Source organism: Esox lucius, chromosome 4 (genome assembly GCF_011004845.1).
Source record: "Esox lucius isolate fEsoLuc1 chromosome 4, fEsoLuc1.pri, whole genome shotgun sequence".
Classification (NCBI taxonomy): Eukaryota; Metazoa; Chordata; class Actinopteri; order Esociformes; family Esocidae; genus Esox; species Esox lucius.
In genome coordinates, this window is record NC_047572.1 from 2,758,555 (window position 1) to 2,781,555 (window position 23,001).

Consider the following 23,001-nt stretch of genomic DNA (forward strand, 5'->3'; position numbering starts at 1 on the left):
ATTTAAATATACAATGACTCTTCATTATTTTTCTAGACATATATACCCTTGTACTTAATTTCTGTCCAAGTAGGCAATCATTGGAATGTTAATGGGTAACAGATGTTTTTTTTAAGGTGTGAATGATGAGACCAAAAGGTTTGTCCCCTAATTAATAAGGGGACCATTCTTCAAGACTAGGGTCTGTTATCCTTAGGTTAGTAAACCATCCCCCACACCAGGGTGAGCTCTGGGGAGATAGGGCATAAAGGGAGGGGGATCATGATTTATGACAGGATAACAATGTCTTAAGTGTCAGTGCATAGAATAAACTGACACTATGCAACATTTGGTGAAGTAATTAAAGGTTAGATAACAGTTACGTCATTTGAGCTTCAAGATGGTGTGAAATGTTTGGATTTGCAAAGTATTTGATCATTTATGTGAAACTATGGTGAATTTGATTGTAGTTCCAAGACAACACCATCAGATGTAATTATATACCAACTGAGATCTGGTTAGGTGAACTGAGAATTGTTCATGAACTACTCTTTGAGAGTGATACTTCAATTTAATCAAACTATCTTAACTGATGAGTAAGTGGAACAGTAATGGGAAATGGAAAATTGTGTTCTTCTGTTCTTTGTGTTGTTTTGTTATTTGTTGGTTGTTAAACCAACTATATAAAAGAGTGGAATTGTTATTTTGCCACACTAGCAGAACAAAAGCACCATAAATGTTAAATGTTTTAACTATACTGTTACTGTTTACAACTGTTCTAATCTATTTAGACAAAGGAAGCAGAAAGACATTGGAAATATAGGTTTGAGTGTTTGGTAGGACTGGGTTCTAATGCATTAACAGGATATTTGATTGTGTACTGTGCAGTTCCAAATCATTTTCTCAAGGAGAATTAATTGACAAGTACAAGACTCTTGAAAGTGATTCAGCAATAAGACTGGTTGGACCCAGAGAGACTGAGTTTGGCTTAAAGGACAACTGTGAGGTGGGCTGAGATTAGATGGATCTCACATACGCACACACACACACACAGACTGTCCTACAGCTACAAGCAGACTCTACCTTTGGGTGCCGCACATCTACAGTAATGCCTGGTTCCTGTGAGCTGGACTAATTCTAGTCCTGATGATTCTGCCATGAGATGGAGGAAGGCAACCTCCAACCGAGAAAATGGGGGCTAAGGAAAGCTCCGGTTCTGGACAACGTTTACTGGGGCGTGGAAGACCAACTGCACGACATCATGCCATGCTGGTTGGATCCCTACCAGGTACATCTCATCTGCGGTCCAGGTAGCTGAGAGAGGAATCTGGGGACTACGACACACGCTACCGGAGGGCTTTGGTGTTTAAAGATACGGCACTGTGAATTGAAGTCACTGAGGGAAAAGTGAGTTTTCTGGTGCTAGTAACCATCACTACCGACCCGGCCTGCAGCTATAGAGCCATGAGATGGAGGAAGGCAACCTCCAACCGAGAAAATGGGGGCTAAGGAAAGCTCCGGTTCTGGACAACGTTTACTGGGGCGTGGAAGACCAACTGCACGACATCATGCCATGCTGGTTGGATCCCTACCAGGTACATCTCATCTGCGGTCCAGGTAGCTGAGAGAGGAATCTGGGGACTACGACACACGCTACCGGAGGGCTTTGGTGTTTAAAGATACGGCACTGTGAATTGAAGTCACTGAGGGAAAAGTGAGTTTTCTGGTGCTAGTAACCATCACTACCGACCCGGCCTGCAGCTATAGAGCCCTTAGATAAAACTGGTCATCTTGGAGTTCACAAAGGAGAGCACACAGATTCTCATGACCTGGCTGATAAAGCTGCTAGAATTGAGACAACTAGAGCGGTGTCATCGTAACCTGCATTTGAGCTATGAAGGACAACACCTTGGAATATACATCTGACTTTCACGTTCTGTTACATCGGTCTGCCAAGAAATGGTTCATAACTGACTGTCTGACTTTTGGAGGAGCAGAACATTTGTGATGACTTTGGAAGTACATCTAACTGGAACCATGAGAGGACTTTTCAGTGAATCAAGTAATTGGCATGAGAGGACTTTGTACCAGTAACAGATTAAAGGATGTATTTAGTGATAGGTGTTTACACACCCACGTGTCGATGCTACATATCCACATACTGTCAATATTTGTCACTTGAATTACTTCCTGTGACCAGTGATTTTGACATTAAAGGTTTTGCTGTACTATGTTATAGTTCTGTATAATGAAAATGTGTGGTTTTGGAGTTAGAACGAAGGTAATGGTCCAGAAGCATGTAAATGAGGATCCAGACATTTTAGATATGTTCCGTTCTCTAAGTATAAGGGTAATGATATCAACAGGGTCATGTTGTTAAAAAGTACTGTTTTATTGCAGTCTACACCCTAATGCATAAACTGTTTAAGGGTTGATTTGGTATCAAGACGATGGATTGTTATGGAAATGTCTTGAACTGATGCATTCTTATTGATTCATGTATTGAGTCCCCATGTTTAGATAAGAAAAGGAATGTCGGTTGTGCTGTGGTAAACGTGAATCTTTAGCAGGATGGGGGTGGATGCAGAACAATGGGTCTTAGGACAGGACGTCCTAAGACCCATTGCTCGTTGGTGTTTCCCACCTGGCAGTCATGAGTACATTGCCTGACTGCTGAGGTGGACCAATCAGTGGACACACCTCCTAATTGCACCACCTGTTCCTTTTTCTATTACCCAATCACATCACACATCCCCTGGTTTAAAAACCCAGTCAGTTGGTTCTCCCAGAGAGACTGTTTTGCTTTACCCCACATGGACATAGACCCTCTTAAGATACATACCCTTTTAATAGACAGACACTTTGTTTGTTCATACATCACTTAGTTTAGCACATACATCTCATTTTGTCCTGTTTCATGTGAGTATGTATTGCTGCAGTGTTTTGTGTGGTGTTGTTTGCTGTTTGCTGTTTAGTACTTGTTCAACCTGTGTGTTTTTGTTCGTCCCCGTGTCCCTGGGAAAAGTTTGTATTTTTTTAGCAAGTCCCGTAGGAAAACCTCGTTAGAACTGAGCGAACCACCCACTGTATTTCTGTATTGGTTAGTAGTCAGCTAAGCGGTTTGTGAGGCAGGGAAGTTCAGTTTAGGGGTGTTTGGATTATATGATTTCATTTCTTGGGTCCAGCTCAGCCCCGTTTCCCTAACCCTTTACCGTGTGTTTATAATAAATGTTTTGTTTGACGGTAGCTTTGGTTGTCTGTGTCGTTTATTCTCATTGTTCATGTACCCTACTCCACTTTGAATGAGTTTTATGTTACAGGTCTCTGTACCATCCACCCTAGACTGCTAGAGCCACAGGGTTCGTAACAGAGATGCTCTGACCCAGTCGTCTGGCCATAACATTTTGGCCCTTTTTAAAGTCCCTCAGGTCTTTAGTCCTGCACATTTCATCTGTATCGAACACATTGACTATGAGAACTGATCGTTCACTTACCATCTAATCTACCTAGACCTTGACATGTGCCCTTGTTATGAAATTATCAATGTTATTTGCTTCACCTGTGTGTGGTCATAATGTTTTGGCTCATCAGTGTACATTCTATATGTTATCTGTAGCTGCAAACACAGAATCACATTTAGATGGTTACTATTTTATTTAGTACTAGCCAGGCCTTGTACTAAAAATATGTATAGTATTAGTAAAAGTATAGTATTGCCAGACTTGTAAGACATCTGTTAGCCATCTTACATGTATTCACTGTTAATCACAAACCTTCCCTGTTCAGAGAAATAAGCAATAATAAATAACCTAATTTAATTTAGCTCTATAGATTATGTATTTGAATATTTTTACTGTGCATTGTGCCTGGAATCTATGCAATTATTCACAAATAAAAAGTAGCTTCATTTAATTTATTCTCACTAATTAATTGTGATAGCCATAATAATAAAATAATATGCAATGAGTGAGACTGCAATTAAAACTAAAAGAGGATTTATTTTACTTACAGTAGAATGAAATGTTAACAATATTAAAGAACTGAATTATCATTATTTACCATGAATCAAATCAAATCAAATGTATTTATAAAGCCCTTTTTACAACAGCAGTTGTCACAAAGTGCTTTACAGAGAAACCCGGCCTTAAACCCTGAATACTGTGTTGTTTAACTGGCAGGCATTTTAAACTCCAGTATTTACTGCTAGAAACACAGTTGCCTTGTCCTTAATTAAAGAGTCAAACAAATGGGAATAAGGCAAGCTGAAAGAGAGAGCATGTGAGGTTTTCAAAGCATACCGACCAATGCAGTGGGCTTTACAATTGTTGGATTCATACTCGGCATATCCTCTCAAAGTCTCCCCCTGGGCCATCTTGACTTAAGGGCACAGATCTGATGTGCCCTTTAAAGGTTATCCACATGCTCAGAAAGATGCCCTGTTTGGCAAATGATCTCTAGAGGTCTGTATTAACCAGTGAGTTAATAAAGGATTCTGCAGTTCTTGGCATTAACAGTCCTGAGCTTGTCCTTATATCCTTCACAAGCTTAAGGCTTGCAGAACCAGAGACTAGGTCCAAGTGAAGTCATTGTTGAAAGGGTAGACTGTCCTCGAGAGTGGGAGACAGAGGCCTGCCTATTTGCAAGTACAAAATGATAACCTGTGATCTAAATGTGCAGCTGTGGCTATAGCAACAGACAACATGTACTTGTTTGTTAAAGAAAAGAGCCTAATGATATATTTAATTCAGCACACTTCTGCCCCCCACTATTCAGTGGTCAGTATTAAGTCTGTCAAATTGTTTACTTTGATATACAAGGTTTACTGCAAATTATAATTAAGTAATGGGTAATTGTCTTTAATAAAATATATCAACCTAAATCACTTATTCTGGTTTATGGAGAAATGGAAGAGAAATGTTTCTTAAAGTGGACATACAGCTTTGGAAAAAAATAAGTCGAAAAGGAATGTTTTGCATAAGGAACAGAAGGGTTAAAATTAAGAGACCACTGCAAATTGAACGCTTCTGTTCCTCACTCAAAACTTAACTTTTCAACTTTTTGGAAAGGAAAGGAAAAGCAGTGGTCTCTTAATTTTTCCCTGAGCTGTATGTATGATTTCTATTGTACTACTAATCTAAATACAAGTGTAAGTGACCATAATAAATCTGCAGTTAATGTTAAAAGTTAATGTAACAAATATTTTTGGAGGACAAAATTGTTCAGAGTGCTTGAGATATTCCCAGTTGATATGTTTTGCCAGTCTGTCAATCTGTTTGCACTGATATGTAGTCTCCTCTTACATACTAGATGATCACAGTACTACCCCCTACCATAAACCACCCTGGATTAGATTGGATTAGTAGTAGTAGTAGTAGTACAACACGAGCAAATTATTTTCTTGTATGTGTGGAATGTGCATATACACCTACAATAGTGATGTGAAGATCACTTGTGAATAATAGCACTGGCAGATATATTATCTTTCAGAATGCTCTTACAAACATTCAATGTGTCATGCCTCTTACAAAGCTTGTTTTGATCAACTCTACATTAAAATATAAACAACATTAAATATAGCAAATTAATTGTTTTCATTAGACAAAATATAATATTCTGAACATACAATATTATGATTATCAAATCACGCCCTATTATTCTCAGTACTCACCCTCCATCATCGAAGGACGAAGAAAGCCAAGAAGTCTTTGGGAAGTTTCTTTAAACAGAGTGAAGCTGCAGGGTGATTCCTCTCTGACCCACAAGGATGCTGTGGAAGCAGAATTAAACAACTACCTGCTAACACCTTCCATAGAGAAAGTGGAAGATCCACTTGCATGGTGGAAAACACATTGAGTAAGCTTTCCACATCTCGCCGAGCTTGCCCGCAAGTATCTATCCATTCCCACAAGTTCCCCCCTCAAAGAGGCTTTTCAGTACAAGTGGCAACATTGTCACTTGCCAATGGTCATGTAATGGTGAATAGACTGGTATTCTTGGCCAAAAACCTTCAAGTTTGAGTGAGCTATGTATACATGCTTAAAGTCAAGTTATTATACAGGTGCTGGTCATATAATTAGAATATCATCAAAAAGTTGATTTATTTCAGTAATTCCATTCAAAAAGTGAAACTTGTATAATGTATACATTCATTCCACACAGACTGATATATTTCAAGTGTTTATTTCTTTTAATTTTGATGTTTATAACTGACAACTAATGAAAACCCCAAATTCAGTATCACAGAAAATTAGAATATTGTGAATAGGTTCAATATTAAAGACACCTGGTGCCACACTCTAATCAGCTAAATAACTCAAAACACCTGCAAAGGCCTTTAAATGGTCTCTCAGTCTAGTTCTGTAGGCAACACAATCTGCTGACTTGACAGCTTTCAAAAAGACGACCATTGACACCTTGCACAAGGAGGGCAAGACACAAAAGGTCATTGCTAAAGAGGCTGGCTGTTCACATAGCTCTGTGTCCAAGCACATTAATAGAGAGGCGTAGGGAAGGAAAAGATGTGGTAGAAAAAAGTGTACAAGCAATAGGGATAACTGCACCCTGGAGAGGATTGTTAAACAAAACCCATTCAAAAATGTGGGGGAGATTCACAAAGAGTGGACTGCAGCTGGAGTCAGTGCTTCAAGAGCGACCACGCACAGACATATGCAAGACATGGGTTTCAGCTGTCACATTCCTTGTGTCAAGCCACTCTTGAACAAGACACAATGCCTGGGCTAAAGACAAAAAAGACTGGACTGCTGCTGAGTGGTCCAAAGTTATGTTCTCTGATGAAAGTAAATTTTGCATTTCCTTTGGAAATCAAGGTCACAGAGTCTGGAGGAAGAGAGGAGAGGCACAGAATCCACATTGCTTGAAGTCCAGTGTAAAGTTTCCACAGTCAGTGATGGTTTGGGGTGCCATGTCATCTGCTGGTGTTGGTCCACTGTGTTTTCTGAGGTCCAAGGTCAACGCAGCCTTCTACCAGGAAGTTTTAGAGCACTTCATGCTTCCTGCTGCTGACCAACTTGAAGATGGAGATGCAGATTTCATTTTCCAACAGGACTTCACACCTGCACATAGTGCCAAAGCTACCAGTACCTGGTTTAAGGACCATGGTATCCCTGTTCTTAATTGGCCAGCAAACTTGCCTGACCTTGACCCTATAGAAAATCTATAAGGTATTGTGAAGAAGAAGATGCGATACGCCAGACCCAACAATGCAGAAGAGCTAAAGGCCACTATCAGAGCAACCTGGGCTCTCATAACACCTGAGCAGTGCCACAGACTGATCAACTCCATGCCACGCCACATTACTTCAGTAATTCAGGCAAAAGGAGCCCCAACTAAGTATTGAGTGCTGTACCTGCTCATACTTTTCATGTTCATACTTTTCAGTTGGCCAACATTTCTAAAAATCCTTTTTTTGTGTTGGTCTTAAGTAATATTCAAATTTTATGAGATACTGAATTTGGGGTTAGTTGTCAGTTATAATCATCAAAATAAAAATAAAAACACTTGAAATAGATCAGTGTGGAATTAATGTATACATTATACAAGTTTCACGTTTTGAATAGAATTACTGATATAAATCAACGTTTTGATGATATTCTAATTATATGACCAGCACCTGTATATGAATAGAATTTAGATTTACTATATTATTCTACAGTTGTGAGAAATAAATGTATTTATTGGTTTATTCAGGTAAGAAACCAGATTTTTTACAGTTGAAAAGTATATAATTGCCATTTGTCTAGCCATGATCAACACTGTTGCTAAGAAAGGTTTATTATAAAAACTAAAGTTTTTGAAATAAATGGTTCTGTGTTGATATTTGTTATTCATGTTAAGTTCATTGGTATTTATTAGTTAGGTTTTGCTTTTATTATTTAAAAAAATATTTTATAAACACTGTATTTTGTAAACCACTCAGGATGGGTGTATATCTGCTCTTTTTCATTTTTCAAATGGTTTAAATTAAAATATATATGTTTCTATTTTCAAAAAGGGGGTTTGTAATTGAATTTGTAATGTAATAAAATGTTAAATGACTTTTTGATTTGATTTTGTCATTCACATTAATTCCCAATTGTGATAATGAATCTTCCTCCGTAGAGAATGCTCTGTTTTAACCTGGTTGGAATACTGAGATAAAGCCTCCTCTAATCTCCTGGATCCCTTATAGACACCTCTTCATTCACAAATGAGACCCTTTATTTGAGGGTATGCAACATGCATTATTAATCTCCTAACATGTTAGATTATTGACTTCAGCCTGAATTGATAGAAGAGTATTAAATGAATACAATTGAACCATGGTGAATTAAACAGTGTATTAATTAATATAATAAATTAAGAAGAACACCATCCCAACTGTGAAGCATGTAGGTGGAAACATCATTCTATGGGGATGCTTTTCTGCAAAGGGGACAGGACGACTGTACCGTATTAAGGGGAGGATGGATGGGGCCATGTATCGCGAGATCTTGGCCAACAACATCCTTCCCTCAGTAAGAGCACTGAAGATGGGTCTTGGTTGGGCCTTCCAGCATGACAACGACCCGAAACACACAGCCAGGGCAACACGTTTCAAAAAAGTTGGGACAGTGGTAACAAAAGACTGGAAACGTTATGTAATGCTAAAAAGCCAAACCTGGTGGAATATCACACAACTAATTAGGTCAATTGCCAACATGATTGGGTATTAAAAGATAATTCCAGAGAGGATGGGTCTGTCAGAAGGGAAGTGGGGAGGGATTCACCCCTCTGTGAAAGACTGCATGGGCAAATAGTGCAACAATTTAAGAATAGCGTTTCTCAAAGAATTGGGAGTGTAATCATGTACGGCACATAATATCATTAAAAGATTCAGAAAATCCAGTGAAATCTCTGTATGCAAGGGACAAGGCCAAAAAACAATATTGAATGGTCATGATCTTCGGGCCCTCAGATGGCACTACATTAAAAACAGACATGGTTCTGTAGTGGGAATCACTGCATGGGCTCAGGAATATTTCTGAAAACCATTGTCTGTGAACACAGTACGTCGCTGCATCCACAAATGCAAGTTAAAACTCTACCATGCAAAGAAAAAAATAGATGTGGGGGTGCATTAGTGCACAAGACATGGGTGACTTGAGCATCTGTGAAGGCATCATTAATGCTGAACAGTATATACAGGTTTTGGAGCAACATATACTGCCATACAGACAACATATTTTTCTAGGGAAGGCTTTGCTTTTTTCAGCCACTCAGTGCAAAACCATATTATGTACATTTTACAACTGCATGGCTCTGTAGTAAAAGAGATAATAAACTGGCCTGCCTGCTGTCCAGACCTGTCACATTTGGTGCATTATGAAACAAAACTAAGACAAAGGAGACCCCAAACTGTGGACCAGCAGAAATCCTATATCAAGCAAGAATGGGAATTAATTTCACTTTCAAAACTACAGCAATTTGTCTCCTCAGTTCCCAAAAGCTTACGGAGTATTGATAAAAGAGGTGATGCAACACAGTGGTGAACATGACCCTGTCCCAACTTTTTTGAAACATGTTGATGGTATCAAATAAAAAATGGGCATTTTGGGTTGTACATTTTGTGATCATCCAAAGAAACATTTGCGGCCTGCTAATTACAGCATTAGGGGCGACACCCTAAATGTGATTGGTATTTTTTTTTATTAATACTGTGCATTCATTTATTTTGAAGAATACAATTATTACCAAATGTTGCGCATGGCAACAGTCTTCGAATGCTGAACTAGGAGAGCTGAGCTAGGCATTTTGGCCTCAAAGCTAATTTCTATGTCAACACTGCACATCATCCTGGAAACACTAGCCCTACCACAAAGCTTTGTGGTGGCAGCATCATGCAATTGGAATGCTTCTCTATGTCAGGATCTGAAAAATTTAAGATATAGGGCAAAATAGGTACAGCAAAATACAGAAAATCCTGGAACAAAACTTGCTTAAGTCTGCATGAGACCTGGGACTTGGGAGAAGATTCATCATCGAGCCTGATGATGTACTTAAATATACAGCCAAAGCAACACTGGAATGCCTTCAACAAAGTGCAATGTTCTGTAGTGGCCCAGTCAATGCCCAGAATGCAATCCGGTTGAGAATATGTGGAAAGAGGTTTGTGTTCATGTTGTAACACAATAACTTGTAAAAATGTCTGACTGTCCATAAAGTATGTATACTTTTAGAGTGCCTTTGGCTTCATTTTCTTATTTTGAACATTCAAATCTGCCAGGTTTTGCTTTTGAGTGTCTGTAGAGAAAGCACAAACACAGGCAGAGACCAGTAAAGGGACAGATGTGGACACAGTTCAGGTTTTTACGTGGAGAATAATTCTAATGAAAATAATTCTAGTAAGATTTGTACTTAAAGTTCAGCAGTAGGGATTGACATCAGGTCTTCCAGAAGCTCCTGGGCAGATATTGATGGTGGTCTTTTCTCAGTGCTAAACATTCTGGTTACCTGGCGAACTTATCCCTTATATTGACCAAATTGGATGGTTGGGTGTAGAAGTCATGCAGGTTTCATTTGTATTAACAGTAATGATCATTTATTTCAGAGCTTTAATTTATAGACCTTTGCTTGCTGTCACTCCATATTTTTTCTTTGACTATCCGTGAATCTCAAACAAACCTCTATCCCTTACACACTTGCTTAGAGTGCCCTCCATGGTCACGTGTTTCTAACGAAACTCTGAGGATGACTTCCAATGGGTGGCAAAATGTTTAAAACATGTATTTATGTAAGAAATGTAACATTGGGACACACTCTTGACATGACTATGCAATTCACATGACCTGCTTAAGGATTCAATCCAAGGCTGTAATTACATTATATATTGAGGGGGACATGTTACAAATAAAATAAAAATGCGATATGCTACGACAGGCAACAATGCACCGCGATCCCAAATAATCATAGCAAATGTAAACATAATCATAACTAAACTGAAATTGCTGTTATTATTACTACCAGTTCTAATTTTACTGCTGCTCTGTGTGTAGTTTGAACAGGTGCTGTTGCCATACCCCAGCAGAAGCCATTGGTCAGTTGCTGTAAGCAGGATTGCAATATCTGCAGGTTGCACGCAAATTGGTCTACTTTTTAGACAATGTCGCGGGTGAACATTTATTGGTCGCGGGTGGCAGGTTTTTGTGCTCCATCTGAACTTCACCGTGGCCGCACCCTTTCTGTCTTTATGTGCTATATCGTGTGTTTCTATGCTGTTATCACAGTCAGATGTCAGCTACAGTTTCACATGCGTCTAAACTGCTTCTTAAGTTTTGTTCTCGGGGTGGGACGGGGGTCACTTGTAAAATAGTCAATGTAGTGCACCAACAAAAGATGGGCTAGTTTTCATGCATTTTGGTCTGGTTTTGACCAGTAGAAATGTTTGCTTAATCTGGCAACACTGGCTGTAAGTGTTGGTGTTAGGTATAATCAATGTCCAACATTGTACTGTCTCTCTATCTCATTACTTTCAAATACACTCACCTAAAGGATTATTAGGAACACCTGTTCAATTTCTCATTGATGCAATTATCTAATCAACCAATCACATGGCAGTTGCTTCAATGCATTTAGGGGTGTGGTCCTGGTCAAGACAGTCTCCGGATGTTTTCTTGGCACACTTTAGGCCAAGGGACCTCGCTGCAGGGACTATGTCTCCCGGCTGGCCTGGGAACGCCTCGGTGTCCCCCCGGAAGAGCTGGAGGAAGTGTCTGGGGAGAGGGAAGTCTGGGCATCCCTGCTTAGACTGCTGCCCCCGCGACCCGGCCCCAGATAAGCGGAAGAAGATGATGATGATGACTTTAGGCACCTTAGTGCCAATTGGGCATCATTTAAATGCCACGGCCTACCTGAGCATTGTTTCTGACCATGTCCATCCCTTTATGACCACCATGTACCCATCCTCTGATGGCTACTTCCAGCAGGATAATGCACCATGTCACAAAGCTTGAATAATTTCAAATTGGTTTCTTGAACATGACAATGAGTTCACTGTACTGAAATGGCCCCCACAGTCACCAGATCTCAACCCAATAGAGCATCTTTGGGATGTGGTGGAACGGGAGCTTCGTGCCCTGGATGTGCATCCCACAAATCACCATCAACTGCAAGATGCTATCCTATCAATATGGGCCAACATTTCTAAAGAATGCTTTCAGCACCTTGTTGAATCAATGCCATGTAGAATTAAGGCAGTTCTGAAGGCGAAAGGGGGTCAAACACAGTATTAGTATGGTGTTCCTAATAATCCTTTAGGTGAGTGTATATTAATAAGTGGAAAACTAGAATGTAATATGAGTGTTACGCAGGCTATCTTCCTGTCAATTGTCAGTTTTAACATCAACATGTCGTTTTGTGCTGGAACTGTAATTGTGGAAATAAATAATAGTTTGCTATATTTTGCTATAGTGTCAATAATTGCATGGAGAGTAAACAAAGTTTTTTTAGTAAAAAAGGGATGATTTGCGAGTGCTAATCAACCATCACTAACAATATTTATCATAGCTAAGTTACCTGGAAAGCTAATTAGCCACACATTCACCCAGTGACCAACAATGGTGCATATTCAACTAATGGTAATGTCTTATGTTAATGATTTTGTTAGATTTGTCAGAAAGCTCACGTGAAGTCTAAGTTAAGTGTCAATCATTTATGTTGCGCTGCATGGGTATATTATGCAGACACTAGTCGTTTTCATTGATTGCATATTTGTATAGTATACTGTATAGTAGTATTTTCTTACTGTGTGATAATCAGCATTATTAATGTTTGTTTGATTGAAGCGCAAGCAGTTTTATTAGTCAACTTTCATTCACAGTGAGTGTCATCATGAGCAGGAGGAAGGGTGGCAGTGACATTCATTTGGGCAGCCTCAGAAAATAAAAGTAAACCTAGAGCAGTGAGAAAATCAGTACCAGTCAGATGATAGAAGTATACAGTAGCACAAGAGGTGAGTCAATGTTTATTGATATAATCATCATTGACTGGGTTACTCATAGGGTTACTCATAAATCTACCCATCGATATAACCCATCAGAGAATCGGTTGTTTGTCCAGATGCTGTATGTCCTTTTCAGAGTTCATAAGGTTACCCATGTGGGGCAGGACAGCCTGCTCCTTGGGTGAAGCCTACGTAGTGTTTAAACAAAGGGAATGTGTTTTGTTGGGCTAGGACATCTTTGCAGCATCTTACCACACCCCTTTTTAACAGTAATAAAGATCTACCTCAGAGATTCCTCTGATGATTATTCTGTAAGCTTTTGACGCGTCTCTCTTTTTACAAATAAACTGCTAATTAAGAACATTTTGTCTCTGTACTTACTCCTTTAAGAGTTCCTATCAATGGAATTACCATCACACAATTGTTTTAATAATTTGAAGAGATTAATCGTCATATCTGAGAACGTAAATGTAATTATAGGTCTACACAAAGTGCCTAAATCTTTCCCTTTTGTTAATCACAATTATTTAAACTGAAATAGGGCCTACAATTATTTGACCGGAATTATAGCTGTCGATTACAATGATTAAGTTAACAATTATGTAGGCTTATTGGTGACTTTTACCAAGCGAACATTGCTTCATACTTTTCTGCACAACTATTTCCTAAAGCCTGCATCTGTTTCTTTCAGTTAAAGCTTTAATATAATAAGACATTTATTTTCCCAACACATTTCTATTATGGATGGGCATGGATAGTTGAATATTCAAATACCTGAAATGTATTTAGTATTCGAAAACTTGTGTGTATTCAATTAATCCGGAATAAACTGACACATTTATTATTAAGAACTTAACCAGATGAAATCTTACTCTCGAGATGCATGCAGATTGCTTCTTTTACTAGGCTGATGCATAGATATTATATAGTATTTAGAATGAATTTATTAAATTACAACAATCCCAGATAGCAATGAGCACTGGTCAAAGTACTTTTGGTTTTATTTGGTTTTATGTAGATTTTTTGTTGTTGTAAAATATAGACTAGGTGTTGAAGCAGAAAATACTGTATCATATTTTTGGTTTTATAGCTTGCGTGTGGTTTTAGAGTTTGCCCAATTCAACACAGAAAAGTTAATCATAATAAGGATATAAAAATGTTTCTGTTTCTCTGATAACTGAACTCTGAGCTTTATTCGGGCCTACTTCAAACAATGATCTAAGCAAATTGCTGTGATTTGTATTATATTATTTCTTAAGATAATTTGTGTTTAAACAAATAGTATTTAATTTTTCTGTAGGCTATTAATGTATTTAAAAAACATTTCATAATTATAGTTGTAATGAAGACGCAACTGGAAACATTTTGCTTTTAAATGAAACCTGTTATGTTAGGCGCTGTAATGTTAGGAACATTGAAAACATTGTGTGCTACTATTTACTAGAAAATTATTTTCGGGAATTAATAGCATTTTCAGTGTTCTAGCCCATGGCTTCACACAATATAAAATGCAACAGTTGCATCTCATAGCTGCTGAGCCTGACCTTAAACCTAAGTGATAAGCTGAACATACACTGCTCAAAAAAATGAAGGGAACACATAATCATCAAAGTATAACACCAATTCAATTACACTTCAAGGATATCAATCCAGTTAGGAAGCATAAGCAATTGTGAATCAATGTCACCTGTTTTGGTGCAAATGAAAGTGACAACAGGTGCACTGGAGAGACAACAGCAAGACAACCCCCAAAAAGGGAATGGTTTTGTACCTGCTGCCCATTCACAGCCCAGTTAATTGGCATTTGCCAGAGAACACTAAGAATTGGCAGGTCCAACATTAGTGCCCCATTCTCTTCACAGATGAGAGTAGGTTCAAACTGAGCAAATGTGACAGACATGAATGAGTCTGGAGACGTTGTGATGAACGTTATGCTGCCTTGCAATGTCATCTAGCATGACTGGTTTGGTGGTGGGTGCACCGATACATAATGTTCCTCACTAAAAACTTTCCTTTTCAACTTTTTTGGAAAGGAAAGAAAAAGGTGCAATGGTCTCTTTCATTCCGGCGCTGTATTGATAATTGTTTCATTATTTTGTCCATCCCCTGTATATACAGTGCCAAAGTTCTGCGGCTGAGCAGAGAATCAGCCGCATCGGTCTCCCTGTCCCCTCCCATCAGCTCGGAGAGGCTCATCTACATATAGGAGAAAACTCCACGCTACAGGGAACTAACTACCAGGACTGACAACAACACAAGTTGTTAGAAGGCCCTTACCAACACATTCCCATGGATCTCCACGATTGATCAAACAGTGTAATCAGAAACAGTCCCCCGATTACACACCAGGATCCAACAATCTCTTTTGGACTCCTATGTTCCCGTGTGCTTCTGTGTGCAGGAGACTCCTGTGTTCCTGTGTGCTACAGCCCTCCAGAAATGAAAGCGACAAATGTGTTATGGACTCATGTCACTTCCTTTGTTATTGTCACGTTAGCTTTAAAGCATGGGTTAATTTCTTAATTGTTTTTGCACCCTTCATTGCTTTGTTTGGTCATAAAACACATTAATTTCATCCAGTCAGGACGACATAAGAATGCACTATGTATACATTGGGCTTTTAAAAAGAAGATTATTAAAAAAGTCAAGTTCAAAATAATGTTTTCTTCTCGTTTTATTTTCCCATCTGTCCTCAAATTTCCTGGCCATTATATACCATGCAGAGCAATCATCGGACCCAATGACTCCCACAAGATGGCTGCCCATATCATTACGGCTCGCCTATCATGGCATCAAGGCATCCTTTGGCTTTCACCTGTCCAGATGTGATAAAAAGGGTGAAAGATGACTCGTCCAACCATATCACTTTTTTTACATTGGTCTGCGGTCCAGGGTTTGTGCTCCTAAAACCAAGTAATGCATCTTTGTGTGTTGGCCTTGGATTCAAGTAGTTCAGAGTATAATATCAGGTGACAGTTCTTAATTACATTTTCTTGTTTTCCCTGTGCGATGGTTTGGGTTTTAGAAGCAAGTAAGAGAGGATATTGTTGGCATGACAACGTGCTGTCAATTTGTGCCCTCATTACATAGGAACTACCAATAGAAACCACACCCAGCTAAATGGCAGAAATACATTTTGCTAGAGGTTAACAGGACATGAAAAATAGTGATAAAACCAACTACAATTTTCACACTGGGATTGAATTCTAATAAACTAATTTCAGTAATCACAGGATTCACGCAGTCTCTTCGAAGATTTAACATGTGTTGACAGGTGGGATATTCTCACAAAACCTGGGAGAGGATGTTTTTAATGATGTTAGAGAATTAAGATTTCATTCTGAGGATTAAGATGTTTAGTTTTTAGGAAATAATTATTGTAAATAATACAATTTTATCAGAATTTTGTAAAACTTACATTTTCAGGTCTGGAATGTCTCCATTTAAAGAACACTATGCAAAATGTATTCTTCATGTGGAAACTACATGAATTGGAGCAACAGTATGCACTGAAACCAACTCTTCCCAATCCTTAAAGCTAAAACATGTTTTATAACGTACATTTGGTTCATATTTCATATCTCAGCGCTCTCCAAAACTAACTTGTACTTATGCAACTTGTATGTTTTACCATCTGACTAAAGCATTCAAAACAATATATTTAAATTTTTAATGACATATAATGGCAATTTAAATGGCATAATTATGCTGGACACTATTCAGCGATTGTTTTCTTACTTTCTTGGTAGCTACAGTGGGGAGAACAAGTATTTGATACACTGCCGATTTTTCAGGTTTTCCTACTTCTCTTGACATTTCAGAATATTTCAGAAAGGTGTCAGAATACAGTGAATCGCAGTTTGTTGTGTATGAAGCTGATTTGCCACAGACCAGTTAGGGTGCCCATGCTGACCCCTGTCTACTGCCGAAAGCGCCTACAATGGGCAGGTGAGCAACAGAACTGGACCACGGAGCAACGGAAGAAGGTGGCCTGGTCTGATGAATAACGTTTCCTTTTACATCATGTGGATGGGGTGCGTGTGCATCGCTTACCTGGAGAACACATGACACCAGGATGCACTATGGGAAGGAGGGAAGCTGGCGGAGGCAGTGTGATGCTTTGGGCAAAGTTCTGCTAGGAAACCTTGGGTTCGGCCATTCATGTGGATGTTGCTTTGACACATACCACCTACCTAAACAATGTTGCAGACCATGTGCACCCTTTCATGTCAACTATATTTCCTGATGGCATTAGCCTCTTTCAGCAGGATAATGCACCCTGCCACAAAGCAAAAAAGGTTCAGGAACAACAAGTTTAAGGTGTTGACTTGGCCTCCAAATTCCCCAGATCTCAGTCCAATCAAGCATCTGTGATATGTGCTGAACAAACAGCTTGTTTAGGTATGTCATTGGGGCAAATAATTTGACCATTTCATTTTTCACATTGACATTTTTGTGCACCTTTTTGTGTTGATCAGCGGTAACAATGTATTTCTTGTAGTAAACACAATGAAATATGGAAAAGTCCAAGCTCTGCAATTTTGCATAAAGAAATGTATATACAAATGTCCTCTCAAACAGTCTGGCACATTATCTGGCTGTCTTTTTGTAAGTGTGTTTCTAATGGCACATTTCAGGTCCTTATCCATTGACTTCAATAAATATATAAATAGATAAAATGACGGTTGTGTACACTATCTGCAGTATAAAACGTGTTTTCATCCAACTTAAGGCACAGGCATCACAGAGAAACAGATCAGGCCAGCAAATCTCTGTACAAAAAAAAATTATAGAGTGATATCCTGTTCAATCCTTTACCTTACTGGTGCAAATGAGCTAGAAGAAACGTTCCAACCAATCAGGTAATTTCTAAATGCCAACAAGCAACATAGTCAGTTGTAGTTCATAATCAGTCTTCAAATATTTCATGGTTAAGGGAAAGAAGACAAACTGTTGTCACAGCTATTCCATCAACAATATTGAAGAAAAATAATAAGAGACAGCTTTTGGTTTTTTGGTTTTGGTACTACTGCAGAGAGCGAATGCAATATTGGAGACACAGTATATTGATATAGTTGTAATAGTTACTGTGTCAGCATATACCACTAATGATTTAACTGCAGTGTTTTCCATGGTGTTAAAGCAATTGGTTAGTGTTTATCCTTTTATTTTACCTGTGACCACTTTGGCAATAGTTCTACATATTGATGTTTTAATAGTCTAAGTTGGTGTATTTACTAAAATTATTTTTTATCTTTTGCAGACCTCATTCAAAATGAAGATATTAATCAGCTTATTTCCTTGACCATTGTTCAACTCGGAGACACTGTAACTCTGTCATGCTTATTCTCAGATAAACATTTTCAAGTGCTATACTGGTATAAGCAAGAAATTGGTCATATGCCTAATGTTGTGGCATCTATAACTGATTCTGCAAATATTTTTCTTCACGAAAAGTTTAATAATCCACATTTTAAAGTTAAAAAAACTGAAGCTGAAGATCTATCACTTCTACTTATCAGCAATGTCAGCACATCAGATGAGGCATTGTATTACTGTGCATTTGGAACAAAGTATCAAATGGAATACAGAAATTGAACATTACTGGCTACAAACGGTAATTTCATTGCAATTGTATAAAAACAGTTTTAAAAAAACGGCAAACTGCTGCACAATGAGAATTTGTATTTCTAAATAACATATTGAAAATGTCATATTTTTTTTTAATCTCCAACAATTACACAATTTAGGTGACAGTCGAAAAAATTACAACATAACCGTGGAGCAGCAGCCAGTGTCTGACAGAGTCCTCCCAGAAAACTCTGTGACTATGCAATGTACAGTACTTTCTCAGACCTGTACAAAAGAACATGATGTTTTCTGTTTCAGAGCTGGATCAGGAGAATCTGATCAAGGACTCATTTACAGCCATAGAAACAGGAGAGATAAGTGTACAAAGAGTCCTAAGCACCCCTCTCCTACACAGAACTGTGTCTACAGCCTCTCCAAGAACAACCTCAGTCCCTCTGTTGCCGGGACTTACTACTGTGCTGTGGATGTATGTGGGAAGATTCTGTTTGGCAATGGAACAAAATTGGACATTGGTAGACCATTTATATATAATATGCATTCTAATGAAGGTCAAATACTGTTAATTTATAATATAACTTTTTACAGAACTGTCTCTAGATGCTTTAATTGTATGTATAAATGTACTAATGTACCAGAGATTTAACCAGGTATTGTAGGGTTGGGCATACTGTATATTGTATACTTACAATGCATGATGGAGTTTAGTATTTGGCCAATATGTCTAGGGTTGGGTAGTTTACTTTTTAAATATAATCCGTTCCATTTATAAGTTACCTGTCCACATTTGTAATCAATAATGTTACTTTTAGATTACTCAATCAGTAATGTAATTGGATTACTTTGAATTACTTTTAGATTACTTTCACATTAAGAAAAAAATGTGGGATCAGTCAGTGTTAAGAGTTTACATAGCTGGCCAAAAACTGATTTTGCATTTTAACTTATGGGTTTTGTACAGCGCCTTTGGAAACGGTTTCGAAACCATTGCTTTCTACTTAAATATGATTGGGCTACATCTCTACATTACAAGCTCAAGGTTTGTAAGATAGTGGTTCCAATTAATCCAATAACCCTTGATCTTCCAGAATCTAGCTGTTTATCTGAACATAACCCAAAATCGAAGGATGTGTTAACCTTTTCTGTTATTTGTTTTATTCATGTTTCTAATTGCTTCAAAACATTGTTGAAAAATAAATGGCAATTTCTCAGAAAGGGTATTGACATTGTTGTATATGAAAATTAAGATATACATTAATCTTTTTTTGCTCCACAACCACCAACATTGTCAAAACATTGCAGAAACCCTAGGCATGCAAACTCACGTTTGCAATCCTGAACACCCACAAACGTAACATGATTATACCCGTGCAAATGTAACATGATTATTAGGGCCACCAGAAATTGATTTTCAAATAGCAAATGATAGAAATATACTGTGACAATACACCTGCACTCTTAGCTTAAAGTCAATGTCGTCAGCAGCCAATGATAACCAATGGATGCACTATTCTGAGATGCAAAGCAAGCAGAATCACATTGCCTACCTTTATGGACGGAGTTGAGGTGGTTGTGTCAAATACAAATCATCATCCTTCGGCAGAGTGATTCCCAACACACCTTTTCTCTTTAAATATCGTGATTAATTCCATAATTATATATTCAAGGCAGCCCATTTTACAGCTATCTAACAAATAGTTGCCTAATCTTCAAAAACATTTCCTGTCAGAGTTTTTCGTGCAACTCTTCTTGGCTGTGTTGTTCGGTGTATTTGACAAATAAACCTTAAAACTTGTACTATACAATATATAACACTTGAACTAATGAAAAACGCGTCGAGTACATAACTAAATCCCCTTTAAATGAGTCGGCTAATATAGATACATACTGTTTTTGCCAATTAAACTAGAGCTTAAACAGTCACTAAAATGCTTATGCGCATCCATGTTTGCGCGCATGATGATCACACACACAACTGAGGCGCTCAATTGTTATTTTGGTTCAAATAACGATGTTTTTAAAACATAAAGTAAAAATAAAACAAGCATGCAGCATATCATAATTATTTTGCGTCACCTATTCTTTTTCAATCCAAAAGTAATTACAAAAATTCAAAAGTATCTGTAATCCAATTACAATATTTTAGTTGGTAACGGATTACAGTTACTGTTTTTTTGTAATCAGTTACTCCCAAACTCTGAATATGTCACAGTTAAGTGTTCTTTTACAAGACTGAATGTGAGTGCCTACATATAGCCCTTAGCCTTGGTATATTGGCCATGTAGCACAAATCCACACGGTGCCATGCTTATTTGGGCTTGTGTATTGTTTCGACCATGAGGCCCACCAAAACTGAGAGCGAGTTTAAATGAAAGCTGTAACGTCCCAATCTACTGTCTAGCCATGCTGCCTACTGTACATCTACTACTTAAATAGTACACCATACTTATTTGTGTGTGTAAAAAAGGCATTGTTTTTGGGGCCTTCATCTGCAGCTCCAAGTTCCTTATTTTTGAGCTTCTTTTGGCAGTCTTGACTGCTTGTTTCTCTTGTGATATCTGGCAACATTGAATAAATCCATTGAGGAAATGTGTTAGGAAACGTGTGACGATACATGTTTTAAGCACCCACACAGAAATAATGCTGTAAACAAAAGCTCATAGGAGGGTCATTTTAGCATTCAAGCACAAAAAAGCGCAATCTTTTTCTGGAAATGTATTTCACTTGCTGAAATGTTAGCTCTCATTTATTTCAGATTATGTAACTAACATATTTGTGTCATTCTTAAGTCAATAAGCTCCATTTGCAACACACTTGGGACACTCTCCACGTCAGTTGAGAAGGGATCTGCGAACAGCTAGAAAGTGTCACGGTGTGATCAACGCTGATCAAATTCCTCCAGTAGGTTGTCAATAGCAGAAGCGTATTCATCACCACTGAATGCTGTGCCCTCCTCCACAAGAGATCTGCATGTAGTGAAATGACTGAGGTTTTTTGCAGAAAGCTGAGTTTTCCAAAAATAACAGCTTTGTGGAGAAAGCTTTCACACTTTCATATACTGCTGTGATGAGCTGACCAGGACCCTGGAGCTTCAAGTTAAGGATATTTAGCTCCTGTATTATATCCACCAAGAATGCAAGATCTATGAACCATTTAGGATCATCAAATTCAGGAACATCCATTCTGCCATCTTCCATGAATCTCTTCACCTCATTTCTTCTAAAAAGGCCTGAAACTGGCGGTGCTGTAAACTTCTCGACCTGATGTAATTTACACATTTCAGGACATCAGACATGACGACATGTTCATATTTCAAGCATTTGCTGCACAGAGCCTGTTGGTGTATAATGCAGTGCAGAACAACTGCTGGATCGGCATTTTCCTCTTCAAACTTCCTTTGTACCAGCGCTACCAGACCGTTTTTTTTGCCTGTCATAGATGGGGCGCTCAATCGAGTCGCACAGCTGCTGAAATATATCGTTGGCTGTGGTACGGCCGTGCATTGGATACAAACTTAACAACTCCTCTGTCACTTCAAATTGTCCATTTATAGTCAAGATGAAAATGGCTAGCTGTGCAATGTCTGTTTTGTCTGTGCTCTCATCAAGCGCCACAGAGTACGCAGCTTTGCCGCGCAACTGATCATAAATGTCACTGGACACTCGCTAATCCGCTCTGCCACTGTGTTTGCCGATAGCGAGAGATTGTTGAACAAGCCCTTTTTTTCTGGACCATTTCTGGATGATCACTTCACTCACCACATAACTTGCTTCAACAGCAGCATCAGCATCCTTTTTTTCTTTGTGAAAAAGGCTTTGATGGGACGTTAGCTCTCTCTTCAACTTCATGGCTGCTTTTTCTCTCTCGTCTGCCTGGTACTTCTCATACTGTTCTCCATGTTTAGTTGAGTAATGACACTTGAGATTATACTCCTTTAGGACTGTAACCTTTTCCTTACATATCAGACAGGTAGCATTTCCATTAAACTCCACAAAAAAATACTGCAATGTCCATCTTTCCTGAAACTGTCTGTTCGTCGTCCACTTTCCTTTTCGGTTTGGAATGAGACGTTTTCGTTAGCAGCCAAACAAACTCATATGACCAAAATCAGCTCTCTTTTCAAATACAAATATGCCGGGTTTCGTTTTTTTTTACACGTTCACGTTTATTTTTTATTTATTTTTTAATAGAATCATATTCTTGTTTCAATTTAATTTGAATTGGTATTTTTTTTATTGGCATGAAGCAACTAAAATAAATAAATAAATAAAAATATTTTTGCGGGCCGGATTATGTTATATTTTCTACATCAGTTGCGGGACGGAGGAAGGGGGAGGGGGGACCGGAAATGGCCCGCGGGCCGGCAGTTTGAGACCCCTGATTTAAAGGCCTTTGCAGGTGTTTTGAGTTAATTAGCTGATTAGAGTGTGGCACCAGGTGTCTTCAATATTGAACAT

The 23,001-nt window shown here is 38.4% G+C and overlaps 1 pseudogene; it reads left to right on the top strand.

Annotated features, from left to right (window-relative positions):
- Nucleotides 1-15,964: 15,964 nt before the first annotated feature.
- Nucleotides 15,965-21,794, top strand: LOC109615515 (annotated as a pseudogene).
- The last annotated feature ends 1,207 nt before the right edge of the window (nt 21,795-23,001 follow it).